General features: G+C 40.3%; 1 long non-coding RNA gene across 1 annotated transcript in view; it reads right to left on the bottom strand.

The window, feature by feature from the left end:
• The window catches only part of LOC133557743 (uncharacterized), a 26252-nt gene extending 2167 nt beyond the window's left edge, over window positions 1-24085 (bottom strand). Inside the window, exons 1-2 of the long non-coding RNA XR_009807839.1 lie at window positions 23965-24085; window positions 4060-4265 (exon numbers count right to left, since the gene is read on the bottom strand). This is a non-coding gene — a long non-coding RNA (uncharacterized LOC133557743). The remainder of the gene's footprint in view (window positions 1-4059; window positions 4266-23964) is intronic.

Below are 24085 nucleotides of genomic sequence, written 5' to 3'. Positions count from 1 at the left end.
GATTTGATACTTGTTTATATTCACTCATGTTTTGGAAGGCAATATTGTTCAATTAAGGATACTTATTACCCATGTCTAGCTTGTGCGCTATTGGGTGCTTAGCTGTTGTGTAGCTGCTCGCTCCTAGTAGTCTATAGTTATAATCAACGGTCTGGAATGGACTCGGTTGGTAGAGTGGCCGTGCCAGCAACTTGAGGGTTGCAGGTTCGATTCCCGCTTGTGCCATCCTAGTCACTGCCGTTGTGTCCTTGGGCAAGACACTTTACCCACCTGCTCCCAGTGCCACCCACACTGCTTTAAATGGAACTTAGGTATTGGGTTTCACTATGTAAAGCGCTTTGAGTCACTAGAGAAAAGCGCTATATAAATATAATTCACTTCACACTATGTTGTCTTTGAGCTCAAGTGGAGTGGTAATTGTTTTTGGCGACACCCATTGGCCTCATTAATTCATGCATAGTCATGCTCATGACACAGTACACTGAATGATGCGGACACGTTTGTTACTGTACACTTCCTAATAGGCTTTTGTCTCGGAGACTTTACATTTGTAAGTATTATGCAACTATGAATATTTGAGACATGTTGATATTGACAAATGATATTGTTCATTTGAGGATACATATTACCCATATCTAGCTTGTGTGCTTAGCTGTTGTGTAGCTGCGAGCTCCTAGTAGCCTATAGCGCTTATGAATTATCTGGAATGGGCTTATATGTGGTCTTTGAGTTGAAGTGGAGTGGTAATTGTCTTTTTGGGACACCTACTGGCCAAAATAATTCATGAAATTGAGCACATGAGGCAGTACGTTGAATGATGCGGACACAATTGTTACTGTACACTTCCTAATACGATTTTTGTCGTGGAGTCTTTACATCTGTGAGTAATATGCAACTATGAATATTTGAGACTTGTATGTATTGACAAATGACATTGTTCAATTAAGGATACTTATTACCCATGTCTAGCTTTTGTGCTATTTTGTGCTTAGCTGTTGTGTAGCTGCGAGCTCCTAATAGCCTATAGCGCCTATGAATTGTCTGGAATGGACTTATGTGGTCTTTGAGTTGAAGTGGAGTGGAAATTGTCTTTTGGTGACACCTAATGGCCAAAATAATTCATGAAATTGAGCACATGATTTTGAATGATGCGGACACGTTTGTTACTGGAGCCTTTCTAATACGCTGTTGCCTTAGAGACTTTGTATGTGTAAATAATATTCAACTATAAATATTTGATAATTGTTTATGTTAATAAACAGAGTATTTTAGATGTATTACACATTACGTGTGTCTAGCTTGTGTGCTATTGTTTGCTTAGCTGTTGTGTATCTCCTAGCTCCGAGTAGTTTATAGTTATAATCAACGGTCTGAAATGGACTTGTGTTGTCTGTGAGTTTAAGTGGAGTGGTAATTGTTTTTTTGGTGACACCCAGTGGCCTCAATAATTCATGAAGTTAAGCTCAAGACGCAGTTTGTTGAATAATGCGGACATGTGTTACTGTAGACTTCCTAAAACGCTCTTGCCTTGGAGACTTTACATCTGTAATATTAATTTATGAATATTTGAGACTAGTTTATATTGACAAATGATATTGTTCTATAGAGGCATACTTATTACCAATGTCTAACTTGTGTGCGTAGCTGTTGTGTATCTGCGAGCTCCTACTGGCCTGTAGCGCTTATGAATTGTCTGGAATGGACTTATGTTGTCTTTGAGTCGAAGTGGAGTGGAAATGGTCTTTAGGTGACACCTAGTGGCCAAAATAATTCATGAAATTGAGTACATGACGCAGTATGTTGAATGATGCGGACACGTTTGTTACTGGACCCTTTCTAACTACTTCTTACTAGCCTACGGGCTACCGTGTTTACCTTTTGTAAATGACTGTCCAGCTTTGGACAAATAAACGTTTGTACTGGAGCGCTGTTTTAGATGCAAGCCGATACCTGTTTTTTGTTATTGATATAGGACCGATATCCGATATCAATATCAAATTGGGACATGTTTTATGAACATTTCGGATGCTCAAAAGTCTTTGGACAAGATGACATACCGTATTTCCTTGAATTGCCACAGGGCATATAGTATGCGCCTGCCTTGAATTACTGCCGGGTCAAACTCGCTTCCCAAAATAATTAGTGCATTCTCAGAATTACCGCCTGGTCAAACTCGTGACGTCACGAGTGACACTTCCCTTTTCATCCTTTCCAAAATGGAGGAGGCTGATTTCAATACCGGTAATTTGAAATCGCATAAAGGGAAGAAGATTAAGAGCTATTAAGTAGGATTTAAGGTCCAAGCTTACATCACACTCAAATTGTTACGGCATACCTTTGGTAAGTGCCGGAGTGAGAAGAGGTTTTAAAATAATTAACGCATGCTTACTTTTACCGCATGCCTTCGGTAAAAGTAAGCATGCGCTTACTTTAGCGCCCCGGTGGTTATTTAAGGAAATACGGTATTTGTAAAGCTGCTTCCATACTAGTCAGTGCTTCTCATGACCTTAAGAAAAGTTCACATCTGCTTCACGTTGACCCGCAGGTGCGGTGGCGTCACCTCGCTTGGATATCAGCGGGGGGAGACGAATCGGACCCGCCTCCTCCCCGTTGTTAGGGATGTTAGATTTTACAGCCGGGAACTCGGAGGGAGACGAACGGGAACGTTTTGCTTGAAGCCAAGACACGGCCACCCGCCGTCCCTAATGTTTTGGCTGCTGTGTGTCCCCTTTCCAGGCTTTATCGGCCTGCAGAAGGAAGGTGGCCATCTTCCTGCCAACTTTCAACAGGCTCAGACAGGGAAGCGCTGCAGGAAGGAGAGCGATAGTGAGAAGGCCACTGGAGGCTGGACCGGGGGCAGCTGCTCAGTGGTCCCCACAACACACATGTGCCTCACTGGTGTGTGTTGTGTACATGTTGTGTACGTGCTGTGTCCATCCCCACACTGTTTGTTTGTCTTGCAAAATCTGATTGTGTTGACGTCCTCTGCACAACATCTGGAAAGCTCCACTTGACTTGGGAGCGTCGACGCCCTTCCTCTGCTTGGCGTCAGCTCTCATGTCTGACATGCGGACATTTCCCAGAGATCGACAGGACAAGGGTGTCCAAAGAGCGCACCAGGGGACGTTTGCAGCTTATTTCTTAGTGGTGCTAAAAATACGAAAATTTCGAGAAAATATGGGTTGTGTTATTGCGAGTAAACCATGAAATTGGCATCATGTTAACTAGTAAGACAAGGGATTCTCAAACTGTGGTACATGTTCCATGCATGCGGCTCTTTAGCGCCGCCCTAGTGGCTCCCTGGAGCTTTTTCAAAACTTTATGAAAACTGAAAAAGGTGAGTGGAAAAAATATATGAATAAATAAATAAATAAATGGGTTGTACTTGTATAGCGCTTTTCTACCTTCAAGGTACTCAAAGCGCTTTGACACTACTTCCACATTTACCCATTCACACACACATTCACACACTGATGGAGGGAGCTGCCATGCAAGGCGCCAACCAGCACCCATCAGGAGCAAGGGTGAAGTGTCATGCTCAGGACACAACGGACGTGACGAGGTTGGTACTAGGTGGGGATTGAACCAGGGACCGTCCCTATATTTTTTGTTTTAAAATAGTTTGTGGCCGGACGGTGGAACAGCAGTTAGTGCATGTGCCTCACAATACGAAGGTCCAGAGTAGTCCAGGGTTCAATCCCGAGCTCGGGGTCTTTCTGTGTGAAATTTGCATGTTCTCCCCGTAACTGTGTGGGTTCCCTCCCACTTCCAAAGACATGCACCTGGGGATAGGTTGATTGGCAACACTAAATTAGCCCTAGTGTGTGAATGTGAGTGTGAATGTTGTTTGTCTATCTGTGTTGGCCCTGCGATGAGGTGACGACTTGTCCAGGGTGTACACTGCCTTCCGCCCGAGTACAGCCGAGATAGGCTCCAGCAGCCCAAAAAGAGACAAGCGGTGGAAAATAGATGGATGGAATATATACTAATAAACAGGAATGAAGTGTGACTAAATCCAACAGTGTATGGTGTGTGTGGGATTTCATTGCTGAGTGTTACCGTGAGTGCTGAGCGAGAAGAGAGGCAAGTCCAAAAGGGCAGGCTCGTAGATTTCCGAGACAGGCAGGAAATTGGGGAGGAGATAGAGGGGCGTCAAAAGGTCTTTGTCCAGGTGGGACGTCACGATCCAAGAGGTAGCCAGAGAACCAGAGGGGAACACAAGGGAAGACGAGACACACAGCTCGTCACGCCGGAACGAAAGGTTGCTGCAAGATACAACAAGGGGGACACAGGAGCAACCAAACACGAAGAGGGAGAAACACAGACAGACAGTATGTTATAGAGCTAGAAAGGTTTGGCTTACTGTACAGGAAAGGTAGCTACGTTCTGGTGCGGCATAGCAGGTTGTGCAGGCTTATGAAGGCGGTCCTCTGATCAGCTACAGGTGCGCTAATTGCTGGTGATTGCTGCAGCAGGACTGACACGCGCCTGTAAGTGCGTTCTTGGAGGTGCGCTCATTAGAGTGCACAGATGAGTGCGCATTGGTATGCGCCCGGTCCGTCACACAAACCTTCCTAATTGTTAGAAATCTCACCGTTTATAACAAACATGCTTCACTGATGAGAGTATTTGGCGAGCACTGTTTTGTCCTACTAATTTCGGCAGACTTTAAACTCACCGTAGTTTGTTTACTTGTACAACTTCCTCTGACGCAGCCACAGAAAGGTGAGTTATATGCCACTCCTTTTTTCTCTCATTTTGTCCACCAAATGTTTTATACTGTGTGTGAATGCACAAAGGTGAGCATTGTTGATTAAATACTTATTACATATACTGTAATATTGTTTGTTATATTTGTTATATATTGTATACCGTATTTCCTTGAATTGCCGCCGGGGCACTAATTGATAAAACCTCTTCTCACTCCTGCGTTTACCAAAGGCATGCGGTAAAAATAAGCACGCGCTAATAATTTTAAAACCTCTTCTTACTCAGGCACTTACCAAAGGCATGCAGTAAAAATTCGAGTGTGATTTAAGGTTGGACCTTAAATCCTACTGAATACCTCCTAATCATCTTCCCTTTATGCGATTTCAAATTACCGTTATTGAAATCAGCGTCCTCCATTTTGAAAATGATGACAGGGGAAGTGTCACTCGTGACGTCACGAGTTTGACCAGGCGGTAATACTAAGCATGCGCTAATTATTTTGCGAAGCGAGTTTGACCCGGCAGTAATTCAAGGCAGGCGCATACTATATGCCCTGCGGCAATTCAAGGAAATACGGTTTATTATGTACAAATATAATATAATATAATATACTATCTGCGATGAGGTGGCGACTTGTCCAAGGTGTACGCCGCCTTCCGCCCGATTGTAGCTGAGATAGGCACCGGCGCCCCCCCGCGACCCAAAAAGGATGGCGTCGTCTTGACGGGCTGCGGCTACAGACGCTCATGGTAGAAAGAGAACATTGGGCAAAAAAATACCGGACAATTCTGCAAATTTCATGGCTGGCTTACAGCGTGGACACTCCATGATCACTTACGACCGCCAGACAATTCTGGATGTGGATAGATCAGGCCGTTTTGAACTGAAAGATGCGTGTACGTTGGACCACCTCGCTAGCATGGGAATACTTCGCCGGCTACATCCAGCGGCCTTTGACGCAGCGGAGTATAGTACCAGCGGGGACTGTCGACGGAAGACACGCAAGCGGTGTAATCGAAAACATAAGCGCGGATGCCGAGCGGGGCTAACAACAAAGCAAAAGGTTAATCCCCACAGAACACCGCTTCCTTCCATCCTGAAGCTGGATTTAAATGGAAGACGCAAGCCTGCTAGTCTGGGTGAGGAGTCAGTTAAGTTAGAACATCCATCCATCCATCCATCTTCTTCCGCTTATCCGAGGTCGGGTCACGGGGTCAACAACCTAAGCAGGGAAACCCAGACTTCCCTCTCCCCAGCCACTTCGTCTAGCTCTTCCCGGGGGACCCCGAGGCGTTCCCAGGCCAGCCGGGAGACATAGTCTTCCCAACGTGTCCTGGGTCTTCCCCGTGGCCTCCTACCGGTTGGACGTGCCCTAAACACCTCCCTAGGGAGGCGATCGGGTGGCATCCTGACCAGATGCCCGAACCACCTCATTTGGCTCCTCTCGATGTGAAGGAGCAGCGGCTTTACTTTGAGTTCCTCCCGGATGGCAGAGCTTCTCACCCTATCTCTAAGGGAGAGCCCCGCCACACGACGGAGAAAACTCATTTGTGCCGCTTGTACCCGTGATCTTATCCTTTCGGTCATGACCCAAAGCTCATGACCATAGGTGAGGATGGGAACGTAGATTGACCGGTAAATTGAGAGCTTTGCCTTCCGGCTCAGCTCCTTCTTCACCACAACGGATCGGTACAACGTCCGCATTACTGAAGACGCCGCACCGATCCGCCAGTCAATCTCACGATCCACTCTTCCCCCACTCGTGAACAAGACTCCTAGGTACTTGAACTCCTCCACTTGGGGCAGGGTCTCCTCCCCAACCCGGAGATGACATTCCACCCTTTTCCGGGCGAGAACAATGGACTCGGACTTGGAGGTGCTGATTCTCATTCTGGTTGCTTCACACTCGGCTGCGAACCGATCCAGTGAGAGCTGAAGATCCCGGTCAGATGAAGCCATCAGGACCACATCGTCTGCAAAAAGCAGAGACCTAATCCTGAGGTCACCAAACCGGAACCCCTCAACGCCTTCACTGAGCCTAGAAATTCTGTCCATAAAAGTTATGAACAGAATCGGTGACAAAGGACAGCCTTGGCGGAGTCCGGCCCTCACTGGAAATGTGTTCGACTTACCAAGCTCTGGCACTGATCGTACAGGGAGCGGACCGCCACAATAAGATAGTCCGATACCCCATACTCTCTGAGCACTCCCCACAGGACTTCCCGAGGGACGCGGTCGAATGCCTTCTCCAAGGCCACAAAGCACATGTAGACTGGTTGGGCAAACTCCCATGCACCCTCAAGAACCCTGCCGAGAGTATAGAGCTGGTCCACAGTTCCACGACCAGGACGAAAACCACACTGTTCCTCCTGAATCCGAGGTTCGACTATCCGCCGTAGCCTCCTCTCCAGTACACCTGAATAAACCTTACCGGGAAGGCTGAGGAGTGTGAGCCCACGATAGTTGGAACACACCCTCCGGTCCCCCTTCTTAAAGAGAGGAACCACCACCCCGGTCTGCCAATCCAGAGGTACCGCCCCTGATGTCCAAGCGATGCTGCAGAATATACAACAAAAACTTCAACCTTAGTCCTAACCTAAATAATAAATATAAATCGTTTGAGGTGCTTACTATGAGGTCTGTCACACCGCTGCCTCTATACCTGGCTGTTATCTACCGCCCCCCAGGGCCCTATCCGGACTTTATCAATTAATTCTCAGAGTTTGTTGCTGATCTAGTGACGCACGCCGATAATACAATTATAATGAAGGACTTTAATATCCAAATGAATACCCCATCAGACCCACCGTGCGTGGCGCTCCAGACTATAATTGATAGCTGTGGTCTTACACAAATAATAAATGAACCCACGCATTGCAACAGTAATACGATGGACCGAGTGCTTGTCAGGGGTATCACCGTTTCCAAAGTTATGATACTCCCGTATACTAAAGTAATGTCCGATCATTACTTTATAAAATTCGACGTTCAGACTCATGTTCGGCAAGCTAATAATAATAATAATAATACCAACTGCTATAGCAGCTGCAACATTAATACTGCCACAATGACAACTTTTGCTGGCCTAAGCCCTCGGTAATGGCACCATTCCCAAAGTATGTGGGCTCTATTGATACCTATCTAACAACTTTAACTATGCCCTGCGCGAAACCATTGATAATATAGCACCGCTGAAGTTAAAAAAAGGCTCCAAAAAGGTGTACCCCATGGTTTCCAGAAGAAACTAGAGCTCAGAAATGATTATGTAGAGAAATGGAACCCAAATACCGCGCGATTAAACTTGAAGTTTACCATAATGCATGGAGTGATAGTTTAATAACTTATAAACGCATGCTTAACGTAGCTAAAGCTAAATATTACTAAAATCTCATCCACCTTAATAAAAACAATCCTAAATTTTGGTTCAGTACGGTAGCATCACTAAACCAACAAGGGACTCCTTCCAGTAGCTCCACCCACTCGGCAGATAACTTTATGAAATTCTTTAAAAAGAAAATTGAAGTCATTACAAAGGAGATTAAAGACAATGCGTCCCAGCTGGAGGCATGTCTTAATGAAATTAAACAATGGATGTCCACTAACTTTTTGCAACTCAACGGGAAAAAAACGGAAATGCTGATTATCGGTCCTGCTAGACACCGACCTCTGTTTAATAACACAACTTAAACATTTGACAACCAAACAATTAAACAAGGGGACTCTGTAAAGAATTTGGGTATTATCTTTGACCCAACTCTCTCGTTTGAGTCACACATTAAGAATGTTACTAAAACGGCCTTCTTTTATCTTCGTGATATCCCTAAAATTCGCTCCATTTTGTCCACTAACGATACTGAGATCATTATCCATGCGTTCGTTACGTCTCGCCTCGATTACTGTAACGTATTATTTTCTGGTCTCCCCATGTCTAGCATTAAAAGATTACAGTTGGTATAAAATGCAGCTACTAGACTTTTGACAAGAACAAGAAAGTTTGATCATATTACGCCTATACTGGCTCACCTGCACTGGCTTCCTGTGCACTTAAGATGTGACTTTAAGGTTTTACTACTTACGTATAAAATACTACACGGTCTAGCTCCATCCTATCTTGCCGATTGTATTGTACCATATGTCCCGGCAAGAAATCTGCGTTCAAAGGACTCCGGCTTATTAGTGATTCCCAGAGCCCCAAAAAAGTCTGCGGGCTACAGAGCATTTTCCATTCGGGCTTCAGTACTCTGGAATGCCCTCCCGGTAACAGTTCGAGATGCTACCTTAGTAGAAGCATTTAAGTCTCACTTTAAAACTCATTTGTATACTCTAGCCTTTATATAGACACCCTTTTTAGACCAGTTGATCTGCCGTTTATTTTCTTTTTCTCCTTTGTCCCACTCTCCCTTGTGGAGGGGGTCCGGTCCGGTGGCCACGGATGAAGTACTGGCTGTCCAGAGTTGGGACCCAGGATGGACCGCTCGTCCAGAGTCGGCACCCAGGATGGACCGCTCGCCTGTGTATCGGCTTGGGACATCTCTGCGCTGGTGATCCGCCTCCGCTTGGGATGGTTTCCTGTTGGCTTCACTATGGACGGGACTCTCGCTACTGTGTTGGATCCACTTTGGACTGAACTCTCACGGTTGTGTTGGATCCACTATGGATTGACCTTTCACAGTATCATGGTAGACCCGCTTGACATCCATTGCTTTCGGTCCCTTAAAGGGGGGGTTGCCCAAATATAAGGTCCTCTCCAAGGTTTCTCATAGTTATCATTGTCACTGTCACCGACGTCCCACTGGGGTGAGTTTTCCTTGCCCTTATGTGGGCTCTACGGAGGATGTCGTTGTGGTTTGTGCAGCCCTTTGAGACACGGGTGATTTAGGGCTATATAAATAAACGTTGATTGATTGATTGATTAATTGATTGATTGAAAATGGATGGATAATATAATATAATATAACAGTATATATTGTATACTGTATACGTAATATGTAAATATTACATATGTGATATTTTATGTTGCTAATATGGTACATTTTTAGTCTACTTAATACCTGCATTATCCTTTCCATCTTACCCTTTCCATCCTTTGAAACTGAGCTATTGTGTGGAACAATTTCGCTTGTGAATCAATAAAGTTTGTCTAAGTCCAAGTCTAATTATTGACTTGTGTGATGTGCTAATCAGGAACATTTGGTCAATGCATGACTGCAAGCTAATCGATGCTAACCTGCTATTTTATATTGCATCATTATACTTTGTTTATAGGTATATTTGAGCTCATTTAATTTCCTTTACTTATGTCCTCGGTGTGTTTAATTTACATTTGTATATATATATATATATATATATATATATATATATATATATATATATATATATATATTCTTTTTTTCAAGAATACATTTTCATCTCTGGCTTTTGTAACCTGTAACCAAGGGGTGTCCAACTCATTTTAGATTGGGGGCCACATGAAGAAAAATCTACTCCCAAGTGGGCCGGACCGGTAAAATCATGGCACGATAACTTAAAAATAGAGACAACTTCAGATTGTTTTCTTTGTTTAAAAATTTAACAAGCACATTCTGAAATTGTACAAATCATAAGATCATTGTTTTTGTTTTTTTATCAATCAATCAATCAATGTTTACTTATATAGCCCTAAATCACTAGTGTCTCAAAAACTTACATGTTGCGGTTGATAATATTCTGTCTTTATTTTTCGTTATTTATATTTTCTAAATATTGTATGTGATAATATTCATCAGTCAACTCATTGGTGTTAATTTTGAATCCGTCACGATAAAAAAATATTCTATCAAAATCAAATTATGTAGTTTGCTCAAATTATGTAGTCTGCTCATTTTCCTCGACTGGTGCACTAACATTATATGTTGTTGTTTTTTAACACATATTTTCTCATCATATCCAAAGATACAAAGAATTTCTATTGCGACATCCAGTGGACACATTTAGAACAGCTGTTTTTATTCCATTCAAAAATTTCAGGTTAATTTTTATACTTAGCAAACTCCTCTCGCGCGCCGGTTAAAACTTGTTTGCGGGCCTGATCCCGCCCTCGGGCCCGGCCTTACATTTGACCCCCCTGCTGAAACCTATTTTGAAAAGGTATTATCATTTCAATACCAAATAACATCCCAACAACTGGTTTAACTCGAGAATCCATTCTGATTCGAATCGTCACCTCAAGAATCGGAATCGGACCGTGAGTTGTTTTACGATCCACATCCCTGTTAACCTGACTCTCGTCAGATCCTTGTAGTTCGCTGAGCTCCACACAAGGATCTGGGACTTCTCAATAGGAGATGTATTTCAGAAGGCAGGGCCTTGTAAAAAAAAATCATTGTATGTGATTGGATAAACCACTTGTCCGTTATCTTGAATGACGTGCTACTTCAACCACTCACATCAAAATCAACCCGTGACGCTGGGAAATCTAAAACAGAACAGCCGACATTTCGGGTAACGACAGAGCAAAAAGTTAGAGAACTTTTACTGAAACAACACAGCAATGTCAATAGACCATCGATGTCGTTTGTGCAAAGAAAATCAAAACTTTCAAAACAATTCTCTGTTCAACCTTTTTAATAATTGGTATTCGATAGATTCGCCAAAACAGTTGCAATAGCAGAATCGATGTCCTAGCTGCGTGCCGCCATTGTTGTTTGAATCCAAAAGTTGCCTCGGCGCTACGTCACATCTATGAAATCCCGCCTGGCGATCTTGATTGGTTCATTATTTTTTGCTATTTTGAAGAAGTTTGCATTGCCCTCGATCCCAGATCCTTGTGTGGAGCTCAGTGAACTACAAGGATCTGGCGAGAGTCAGGTTACATCCCTGTTTCATATAGTGAATACTGTATCTATGTCCTAGCATGTAGCATGTAGCTAATGAGGTCCTGGCGTTGGATAGCAGTTCAAAAGACTTGTTTACCAGACATAACAATCCGTCATCCTGTTTCTTAATGACTTCATGGGCTGACGGTTATCACTGCAATGCAGGGAAGTGGCAAAAAAGTGTGCATGAGGTCAACTATTGTTTGCGTGACAACGGTGTCGGAGGTCAAGGCTGCGCCGTCGAGCTTTAGTGCGCTTTGTTTCCAGGTTTCCAGAAAGAAACCGGAGTAGTTCCGTTCCCTTCAAGCTGTGGCCACACAATAATAAAAAAACAAACATCTCTGCGGACTCCAAAGTCCCCGAGTTCTCTCTGAAGAACACAGAAACATGTGAATAAACAGCATCAATGGCTTCTCATCATACATTCTTGCAGTGATCAGCTCTTTTCCCTCCCCCAGATTACAGGTCACATGTCCGAGCAGAGATTGTGATGACACAAACCAACACTTCCTGCTGACTAATTTCTGTTTTCGCAGCACTTGCGCCTACTGTAGCACCCAGAGCGACTTGGGGAGGCCATTGTGTAGGATTTGTTTGTTTAACGGCAGCCTTAATTGTCTTGTCCCTTTAAAGATGGGCCTTGCCTCCCTCCCTGAGTTAGTTAGTTCCACGGGAACTCCTGCTGGGAATGATGGGGAAAACACATGTTGGCATTGTGCATGTTTCCTCACATACATGTAGCTGCATTGTTTCATTGAAGTAAAGGAACAGCACTTGTATTGATAACAAGAGTAGGGAAAAGGCTATTTCTGTTTAGTCCCCCCAAAAATATTGTAAAAAAAACTTTAAAGTAGGGCTGGGCGATATATCGATGTACTCAATATATTGCGGGTTTGTCTCTGTGCGATATAGAAAATGACTATATCGTGATAATAAAGTATACGTTCTCACGCAGTTGCTTTTAGCTGCTGGCATTACACTACAGGCTCTTCTCACTCTTTGTCGTCGCTCCTTCTCACAGACAGCAAGTGCACTTTCTTACATATGTCACATACGTATATGCCCTCGCGGAGCAGAGAGGTAGAAGCATGGGTAACGTTAGCTGTGGTGCGAGCGGTAATACGAGAGAAAGAAGGTGCGAATCTGGTAACAAATGAAGGAATAATTAATTTCCAAGAAAGACAGCAGGGGGTCCATCGTCTGGCGGTGGTTTGGCTTCAAGTGGGAATATGTCGAACAGACAACCGTAATTTGTCGAGTGTGGGGCAAAATCGTTGCTACAAAAAGTAGCATTACTGCTAATATGTAGCATCATTACAAAAGTTACCTGCTAGATAATGAAGAGTGCTTACTCCGCATTTCAACATCTCCATTTGGTGCCACACACCCACACTATCAAAATGCAGAGGCATACATTTGCAGATAAACACCGTATGAAAAAAAAAGTCAACAACTAGAGGAGATAATGTCCACAGTAACCTACCACATAGCGAAGGACAAACACTACTTGATTTCCTATTATGCAGCTCATTTTTATTTCTTGTGTGACATCATGCACAAAAGTGCACGTTATTTGTTTTAAACTATTGTAGTTGCGTTCTGTACAAAAAGTGCACTTTAATTTAGTGTTGTTTTGATATGTCATCTTGGTGACATCCTGCACAAAAGTGCACTAAAAGCTTGTTTTAAAATGTCTCTGACAATCTTAAACTTTCTGTTTTGAAATGACATGAATGTTTGTGCCACTGCTTAATAACTGTTTAATAAATACAGTTTTGGTCAATTGACTTAGTTGTGATTTTCCTCTCTGCATGAAAGTTAAATATGAGCATATTTTAATGTAGTATGAACAAGAATGTTTTAATGTAGACACATAGAATCATCATACTGCTGTGATTATATGCATCAAGTGTTCATTCAAGGCTAAGGCATAGATATATATCGTGTATCGTGACATGGCCCAAAAATATTGAGATATTAATAAAAGGCCATATAGCCCAGCCCTACCTTAAAGTTCTATACATTTTTTGTATTTCTTAAAATATGTATTTATTATCAGTGTAATAATTTATTTAGTAGTTATGCAAATGTCCTCACATACAGATGTGCCATCTATTAAAGTAAAGGAACAGGATCTATATATAACAGAGGAGATTTGGAAAAGTAATACAAAAAAAATACAAAAATATTTGATCAAATGATATTTTTAAAATAAAAAATAAAAAAGTATTAATTTATTGTATTTTTAATCATATTTATTTATTATCAGTGTATTTTTAAATTTAGTAGTTAAATTATTCATCTTTCAATATATCTTTTTTAATCTTAAAAAAAATATTAATTTATTTTATTTAAAAACAATTATTTATAATTTATGTATTTTTAAAATGTAGTTAGTTTAGTTGTGCATGTTTCCTCTTTATACAGCTGTGCTGTCCATTAAGTAAAGGAACAACACCTACTGTAAGTCGTTAAGCAAAAGTGCATGGGGACATTCAGAAATGTAATAAAACAATAAGAAAACATTTGAATTTCGTCAAAAAATATTATACATTAAAAAAAAAGTCATTTATTGCATTTTTTAAACATATTTATTTATTATTACTGTAAAATGTTTCATTTTTTAATTAATTTTATTTTTTTTATATTAATTTATTGTATTCAAAAAACAATTATTCATAATTCATGATTTCTGTTTGAATTTAGTCATTTTAGTTGTGCAGGATTTCTCACGAACAGCATCTAACTTGTCAATAAGAGTGCATAAGAAACAGCTCCATCACCCCCCGCCATCCCAGAGGTACAAGCGGTAGAAAATGGATGGATGGATGTTCGAATTGCTTTCTTATCAATTTCTTGTTTTGTGGAAATACTGTCAAAGCGGTTTGGGCTCCTTAAAAAGGGGTAGAAAAGCGCTACAGAAGAGCAGCCCATTTACCATTTACCATTTGTGTTTTTGAAAAATTATCATCAATTATCAATGTGTTTTTAAATTGGTGCTTGTTTCTTCACGTAAAGCTGCTTTCGCAGAACAGCATCTGATTTGTTTACAAGAGTGCATAGGGAAAAACTGTATTTTAAAAATAATTTTAAAAAAAACTGTATTTTAATATTAAGATTAATAAAAAAAATATTGTAAATTATTTTTGGGTAAATGTATTGTATTTTGTGAAAATATTAATTTAATATACGTTTTTTTTAACCTAATAATTAACTTAATAGCCGCTTCACTGTCAGTTTAAGTAAAGAAACAGCATCCTACTTGATAAACAAGAGGAAGGGGAAAGCTACATTTTGAAATGTATTCAAAAAATATTATTTACATTAAAAAAAGGATTAATATATTAAATTTTTCTACATTTTTGTATGAATTAATTATAGCATTTTTTAATTTTTTTTAATTTGTGCATATTTCGTCTTGTACAGCTTCACTGCCTATTCATAGAGCTTCTGGCTTGTTGACAAGCGTGTGGAAAAAGCTTCAATTTTTAAATAAATTTTCCCGCAAAATCATTCTTTCAAATAATTCTTGAAAATGTATACATTCATTTAATTTAGAAGAATATATTTATTTATAAATTATTTATTTTTAATTTATTGCATGTGTAGTCCGTAGGAAAATAGCATGCACAGTGCTTGGTGAAAAACTACATTTGAAAATTCCTTCAGTCTTGGAATTACATTTTTAAATCAATTTATTGTATGTTTCCAACATATTTATGTATCATTGGTGTATCTATTTAATTTAGTAGTTGTACAAGTTTTTCTCAAATACTGTACATCTTCACAGTCTATTCAAGTAGTGGAACACCATCTAAATTGTTAACAAGTGTGAGAATAAAGCTATTTTTAGGGACCGATGTCCCTTTGGGACAGAGGACCCTATTAAATTTCTAAAGTTTTATTATTATTCTTTATTAGGGACCGATGTCCTTTTGGGACAGAGGACCCTATTGAATTTTTAAGGTTTTATTATTACTATTATTATTATTAGGGACCGATGTCCCTTTGGAACAGAGGACCCAATTGAATTTCTAAGGTTTTATTATTATTATTATTTATTATTATACCGCCGATTGGCCCTGCGATGAGGTGGCGACTTGTCCAGGGTGTACCCCGCCTTCCGCCCGATTGTAGCTGAGATAGGCGCAAGCGCCACCTGCAACCCCAAAAAGGGAATAAGCAATAGATAATGGATGGATTATTATACCGCCGCCTCTTTGAGCTGTAATTTGATCACCAAAACTCACCAAATTTGACACACACATCAGGACTGGCAAAAATTGCGATCCAATCAAAAAACCAAATCCCAAAACTCAAAATTGCGCTCTAGCGCCCCCTAGGAAGAAAACACAGACAAAACTGTCTGTAACTTCCAGTAGGAATGTCGTAGAAACATGAACCAAAAACCACTACGTAGGTCTCAGTTAGACCAATATTTCATCCTATGACACCCCCCGGCTAAAATCAACAGGTTTACTTTTCCCACTTCAATGCATCCATCCATCCATCCATTTCCTACCGCTTATTCCCTTTTGGGGTCGCGGGGGGCGCTGGCGCCTATCTCAGCTACAATCGGGCAAAAGTTGGCTAAAAAATGTTGTTTTGTTTTTTTTCAAACATTATCTTCTCTGAGGCCGTATGTCGTTTCGGCTTCAAATAAGAACAGAAGAGAGATGGAACCCTTCTGATTAAAAGTCAAAGAAATAGTTTTAATTACTACCCCGGTTTGGATTTTATGAGCCCGCAAAGAACCATTGCGCTGCTGCTGTTGTCACAAAATGGCGGCTTTCTGCTCAGACAAAACCGTAGGACTGTCATACACACATGAAACTAAAATCTCAATATAGGTCTCAATGAGACCTATATTTCATACACTGACCGCCCCCAACTAAAATCAACAGGAAGTTTGCTATTCCCACTTCAATACAACAACTGCATTACATTCACCATGCATTACAGTCTCAAAATGGAGGCAACAAGGCGTCCTTATAAAATGCCCAAACCACTTTACAACTGTTATTATTATAAGACTGATGTATAACACATGTGTATACAACTTATTCACTGTGTAATAATGCTTCCATCCATCTTCTACCGCTTATCTGGGCTTGGGTCGCGGGGGCAGCAGCTAAAGCGGTCCTGTCCATCGCTGCTTGCAGCTTTAACTACTTATGTATTTTTAAATCTAGTATTTTCTTTACATACATAACGCATCTAACTTGTTAACAAAAGTAAAGAAAAAGCTAAATTTTAAAATGTATAAAAACATTCTTTGTATATCAATCAATCAAATAATCAATCAATAAACCAAAGTTTATTTATATAGCCCTTAATCACAAGTGTCTCAAAGGGCTGCACAAGCCACAACGACATCCTCGGCTCAGATCCCACATCAGGGCAAGAAAAAAACTTAACCTAATGGGCACAATGAGAAACCTTGGAGGGGACCGCAGATGTAGGGACCTACATTTCTTTACAATTGATCAATTTATTGTATTTAAAAAAATATTCATTTTTCATTGATGTGTTTTTAAATATACAAAACCCAAAACCAGTGAAGTTGGCACGTTGTGTAATTCGTTAATAAAAACAGAATACATTGATTTACAAATCCTTTTCAACTTATATTCAATTGAATAGACTCCGAATACAAGATACTTAATGTTCAAACTGAAGAACTTTTTTTTTTTTTTGGGGTGCAAATAGTCTTTAACTTAAAATTTAATGGCAGCAACACATTGCAAAAGAGTTGGCACAAAGGCATTTTTACCACTGTGTTACATGGCCTTTCCTTTTAACAATACTCAGAGGACACCAATTTTTTAAGCTTTTCAGGTGGAATTCTTTCCCATTCTTGCTGGATGTACAGCTTAAGTTGTTCAACAGTCCGGGGTCTCCATTGTCAAATTTTAGGTTTCATATTGCGCCACACATTTTCAATGGGAGACAAGTCTGGACTACAGGCAGGCCAGTCTAGTACCCACACTCTTTTACTATGAAGCAACACTGTTGTAACACGTGGCTAGGCATTGTTTTGCTGAAATAAGCAGGGGCTCCCATGATAACGTCGCTTGGATGGCAATATATGTTTCTCCAAAACCTGTACGTACGTTTCAACATTAATGGTGCCTTCACAGGTGTGTAAGTTATCCATGCCTAGGGCACTAAACCAGAGGTGGGACCAAGTGATTGTTTTGCAAGTCACAAGTAAGTCTCAAGTCTTTGCCCTCAAGTCCCGAGTCAAGTCCCAAGTCCTGCATTTTGAGTTTCGAGTCATTTCAAGTCCTTTTAACCACAGACTAATATATTTACACAAATTGTGTATGCTTTTGAAACGCTGTATGTATTTATTATAAAAAAAAGTGTGCTGACATTGCACTTCATAATAGCACTATTAACAAGTTCTTTTAAACATTTAACTCATTCCTTTACAGAATGAACACATTTGAAAAAAACAATTGCAACTGTACTTATTTGCACAAAGGTGTTAACATTGTATTTCCATGGAATATTTCATTGTAACTAGTTCCACAGCAGTCTCCATTCTGTTCTTACCTTATCTTATTGATCTCATCTCATACTGTATGTGTGTTGATGTGTGCGTACACATGAAAAACATAACAAATACATGAAAATAACAAGGAACAGAGTTGTACTTTTTAGATTTCACGGCCCAATGAAATATGTACACATATTCTTAATATAGTATACATTTTAACTGACCTTTATTGGACTTTGTTTGTCTTTTTGTAGGTGGCTAAAATACACGGTGCTGCTGACCACCGTCTAACGTTACGTTACTGTGTGTGATACATTGACTAACGCAACATTATTTGTAGGTACCTCATGCAACCCTGCTTAAAAAAAAATCACTTGACAAAAAGTATGAATAAAGTAGCAAACTGCAGTGGACGCAACAGATTGTCGTGTTTGCAATGAGGTTATAACCATAGACATATTATAAGTAGATGCAGCATTGGCTGCTGTGACGTGAGCAATTTGGCCGCATTCTTGAAGTGGTGATGAGGAGCCGGCGAGCAGCCTCAACTGAAATTTGACAGGTAGAAAACAAAGAGGCTGGGATGGTGTTCAGCGTTTTCCTTCTCAAATGAGCGGTCTGTTGAAAATAGGAATCGGGGGATTACTTTTCACAAATAAGATTTAACATTAATATGGTTGTATTTTGTGAAAAGAATATTACCACAGAGTTGAGAAAGAGCAAAGATCTTCAATTTGTATGTGAAAATCACAAAGAAATCTTCTGGGGGAGGATGATGCCCCTACAGGTATTTGGTTTACAAACTTTCAGCCCCACCTAAAACAAAATTCACCAGCCGCCACTGATTATGATGCATTCTCATTTTAGGCAAAGTATAAGACAATACTTTCTTAACAGTAAAATTGTAACCAGGAATAAGTCTTCAAGTAACAATATTCAAATACTAACATTGTTTGGTAAGAAAGAATTTGCTTTTATTCTGAATCCAGTGAAACAGATTGGTGGTTTTAGCTGATATAAAGACTTTCAGGTCTTTATATATGTTTATGTTTAAGTATTTGGCAGACACTTTTATCCAAAACAAACTTACAGGAAAAATACATATAAAACAATCACTGTAAACATGATCATTTAAGGGAAGAATGTAATACAAAATATTAATACAAAGTGTCAAGACAGAATAAACTCTGCTGTTGCAGCAACAGAGATACAATCTATAAGATATATGTATATATTTAATGTATTCATACATTGTTTACGTAGGATATATGCATGTATATATAACCTAATTATATTATTTCTTCAACATAAAAATAGCTGACCGTTTTTTCCCCCCTTTTTGGGTTTATTATTCCCAGTTTTGATCTTGGACGTCTAGTCATTTATAGAATATAAGAATATTCTATTACTGTTAAGCAAACTATGAACACGCCCAAAAATTTGTCCTTTATCATAGTTACACGTATTACAAAAATCGCGTGAATATCAGTGGTATTCAGTGAGGTAAAATAAACTAAATGCGTTGACAGTTCATTGCTCCTGCCAAATGAATTGCACTCAGTGGAGCGGATCAACACTCCAAGATGGCGGCCCCGCGTCACGTCAGCGCCAGTAGCGCGCCATCCTGTGTCTACTTATAAGATGTCTATGGTTCTAATGTTAGCACTAGTGAGTTTACAGCCTCACTGATTTAACTAAACAGCAAATAAAAGTTACGTTACTCAGCCAATAAATGTTAACTTACATTCAAAACTTACCCTTCTTTGTGCATCTTCAAATGTCGAACGAAGTTGGAAGTTGTTGCGTGTCTGTCTGTAATCTTCGAACGAACCGCATGCTTTGCATACTGGAATTCATTTTTTGTTGACCAAGTCGTAGTTTTAATCCCCGAACGAAACAATTTTTGGCATAACTTTTCCTCACTGGCGCGTTGTTTTAGAGCTCTTTTTCGTTGGTTTTCATGCAATTTGATTGGCTAAATGCTGTGTGACGAAAATAACATGGATGTAATTTGATTGGCTGTTGTTCTGACAGGTAGCGCGCACACTGTTATCGCACACACGCTGACACACACGGACAGATACGGAGCGCCCCTGAATAACTTTTTAATTGTTGGGTTTTGGGGAAAGTAGCAAGTCATGTCAAGTCAAAAGCCTCAAGTCCAAGTCAAGTCACAAGTCATTGATGTTAAAGTCTAAGTCGAGTTGCAAGTCCTTTTACATTTTGTCAAGTCGAGTCCAAAGTCATCAAATTCATGACTCGAGTCTGACTCGAGTCCAAGTCATGTGACTCGAGTCCACACCTCTGCTAAATACACCCCCATGCTGGCTTTTGAACTTTGCGCCTATAACAATCCGAATGGTTCTTTTCCTCTTTGGTCCGGAGGACACAATGTCCATAGTTTCCAAAAACAATTTGAAATGTGGACTTGTCAGATCACTGAACACTTGTCCAATTTGCCTCAGTCCATCTTTGATGAGGTCGGCCCAGCAAATACGGTGGCGTTTCTGGGTGTTGTTGATAAATGGCTTTTGCTTTGCATAGTAGAGTTTTAACTTGCACTTACAGGTGTAGTGACCAACTGTAGTTACTGACAGTAGTTTTCTGAAGTGTTCCTAAGCCCCTGTGGTGATAGCCTTTACACATTGATGTCGCTTTTTGATGCAATACCGCCTAAAGGATCGAAGGTCACGGGCATTCAATGTTGGTTTTCAGCCTTGCTGCTAACATGCAGTGATTTCTCCAGATTCTCTGAACCTATTGATGATATTACAGACCATAGATGGTGAAAAGCTGGTTGAGAAATGTTGTTCTTAAACAATTTGCTCACGCATTTGTTCACAACGTGGTGACCCTCGCCCCTTTCTTGTTTGTGAATGACTGAGCATTTCATTGAAACTGCTTTTATAACTAATCATGACACCCACCTGTTCCCAGTTAGCCTGTCCACCTGTGGGATGTTCCAAATAAGTGTTTGATGAGCATTCCTCAACTTTCTCAGTTTTTTTTGCCACGTGTGCCAGCTTTTTTGAAACATGTTGCAGGCATCAAATTGCAAATGAGCTAATATTTGCAAAAAATAACAACGTTTAACAGTTTGAACATTTAGTATATTGTCTTTTAGGTGTATTCAATTTAAGCACATGCATTTTCTAAACAATTGCGAAAAATTTATTAAATATTGATGTTTTATTATATTTTATTTGTGCCGGTCACTTAGCAGGCTACTTTCTGGTTCGCTAGAATGGAATATATAAATTCACATGTGAGGATACACATCATATCTGATACACAACAGAGCCCCGTAGTGGAATCCAACACATTCCATACTTGCTGGGAGTGTTTTTGGGGGGGTTATATTACCAGAAGTTTCTCACTGAGTTCCGCATTTTTGTTGCCAGGCAACCACATATCACTTTTTTGGGGAGTATCATGACAATTTAGTAGGACAACTATTTGGTGGTAGAATACAATGAAAGAGTTCTTGAAAGTACTTCATACAAAAAAACTACAAAATCTGTCTAGCAATAACACAGGTTTGCTTTGCTTTCATGGAAAAAACTAAGAAATGCAAAAGTATACAAAATATTGCTAATTACATGGAATTTCTGCCTGGCAAGAATATATACATTTTTTGTGTCTGCATCTTTTGTTTGAACTGCTTTATGCCTAAAACATAGAGGTCCAGTATGATTTTAAACTGATAAAAGTACTTCACCCTTCAAGATATAAAAGGAGCTTGTATTTAAAATTTGCAAAATGAATTCCGCCTAGCAACAAGTGGATACGGAAAGGACCTGAAAACCAGATTTATACGTTTTCTTCCTTTTCGAGGGGAAATGTGTAATCTATAGTGGATTCTTGTCCTCAGCGGAACCAACGTTTTCCAAAAACTGGAGAAAAAAACTAAACTCTTTCAGACTCTTTCATCTCAGCTTCAAATGGGAATGGGATTAATCCGATTTGAGATGGTAAAGATTTTGGACACAAGGTAAATCCCGCACGTCCAGACTGTGACCTTTAACCTCCTTTGCAGGGCCCGTTTGTGGATTTCAACAAAAAACGCCTTCAGTAATTATCACATGATAAGATGTGGGTGACACCCCCCCTCCTTTCTCCTCCAACTTGAACCCACAACGCCTCTCGTACAAGGCAAGCGTACAAGCGGCAAAAGCAGCCTGGAATGAAGCCAAACAGTCCCCAGTTCCCACATCAGGAAAAATCCCTGGCAAATGATCCTGAACCACACATTTGTACATCTCCAGCAAGTATGCCTTATCTGTGTGGGACGTTGAGTCGCCACAAGAAAAAAATGTGTTAGTTGCGTAACATGAAATTGAACATCGAGTCAACAATCCATAGTCTGAAAGAGGAACATGCTTTTTTAAGATAGACAAAACAGACAAGGATTTAGTGGCCTTGTTCCCTTTAGGGTGCGTCTACAACCCTACACTCCTTAGACACAGCAAGCTGCCTCCACATGACCTCCTTCCTGGCAAGTCAGTCCACAAACACAAAAGTCCAAAGGAAATACTGTAAATTACATTTACCCTCAAGCGCAGACCTACCTGCAAAATGAAACGTCCACCAATGGAAATGTTTTCGACATATTGCAAAAAATGAAACACTAATTCATTGGGATGAATAGGCCTGGGCTGATAACAAATTTTGCTTAACGCTATATTGAAGTACAAATTATAGCCATTATTTTTATGAGGCCATATTAAACATTGATATCATGATAATAGATAATAATAATGTAGGGTTGTCCTGATACCAATATTTCAGTATTGGTACCAGTACCAAAATGTATTTTGATACTTTTTGGTACTTTTCTAAATAAGGGGGACCACAAAAATGGCATTAATGGCTTTATATTAACAATAAATCTTCGGGTACATTAAACATATATTTCTTATTGCAATCGAAGAACAATTTTGACGTTAAAGTTATTGTTAAAAACTTAAAGTACCAATGATTGTCACACACATACTAGATGTGGCGAAATTCTCTGCATTTGACCCATCACCCTTGATCACCCCTTAAAATAGTCAACATACTAGTCATAAGTAAGTACGCAAACAAAGCCTACTAATTTGTCTGCTGACGTATATAGTAACATATGTCATTTGCTATTCTATTATTTTGTCAAAATTATGCGGGACAAGCTGTAAAAGTTGATTATTGATCTACTTGTTCATTTACTGGTAATATATGGTTATTTTCCATTTCAACGTGTTCCGTTTCAACATGTATTATTACACTTCTGTTAAAATTAGAGATGTCCGATTATATCGGCCTGCCGGTATTATAGGCCGATAAATTTTAAAAAATGTAATATCGGAAATTATCGGTATCGGTTTCAAAATTATCAGTATGGGTTTTAAAAACAAAGTAAAATGTATGACTTTTTAAAATGCCGCTGTGTACACGGACGTAGGGAGAAGTACAGAACGCCAATAAACCTTAAAGGCACTGCCTTTGCGTGCCAGCCCAGTCACATAATATCTACGACTTTTCACAAACACAAGTGAATGCAAGGCGTACTTGGTCAACAGCCATACAGATCACACTGAGGGTGGCCGTATAAACAACTTTAACACTGTTACAAATATGTGCCACACTGTGAACCCACAACAAACAAGAATGACAAACACATTTCGGGAGAACATCCGCACTGTAACACAATATAAACACAAAAGAACAAATACCCAGAACCCCTTGCAGCACTAACTCTTCCGGGACGCTACAATATACACCCCCCCCCCCACCTCAACCCGGCCTTCCCGAACCCCGCCCACCTCAACCTCCTCATGCTCTCTCAGGGAGAGCATGTCCCAAATTCCAAGCTGCTGTTTTGAGGAATGTTAAATAAAATAATGCACTTTGTGACTTCACCTCTGCCATCGTGTGGTTCCCCGGCGCCACAGTTCGGGACAAGCATCGATTGCAGCGCATCGTACGTGCTGCTGAGAAGGTGATTGGCTGTAAACTCCCACCCCTCCAGAACCTGTTCTCC

The sequence above is a fragment of the Nerophis ophidion genome, linkage group LG08 (assembly GCF_033978795.1).
Source record: "Nerophis ophidion isolate RoL-2023_Sa linkage group LG08, RoL_Noph_v1.0, whole genome shotgun sequence".
Taxonomy (NCBI): Eukaryota; Metazoa; Chordata; class Actinopteri; order Syngnathiformes; family Syngnathidae; genus Nerophis; species Nerophis ophidion.
Note: the sequence above shows the minus strand (reverse complement) of the source record. Positions and strands in the feature narration are given on the sequence as shown.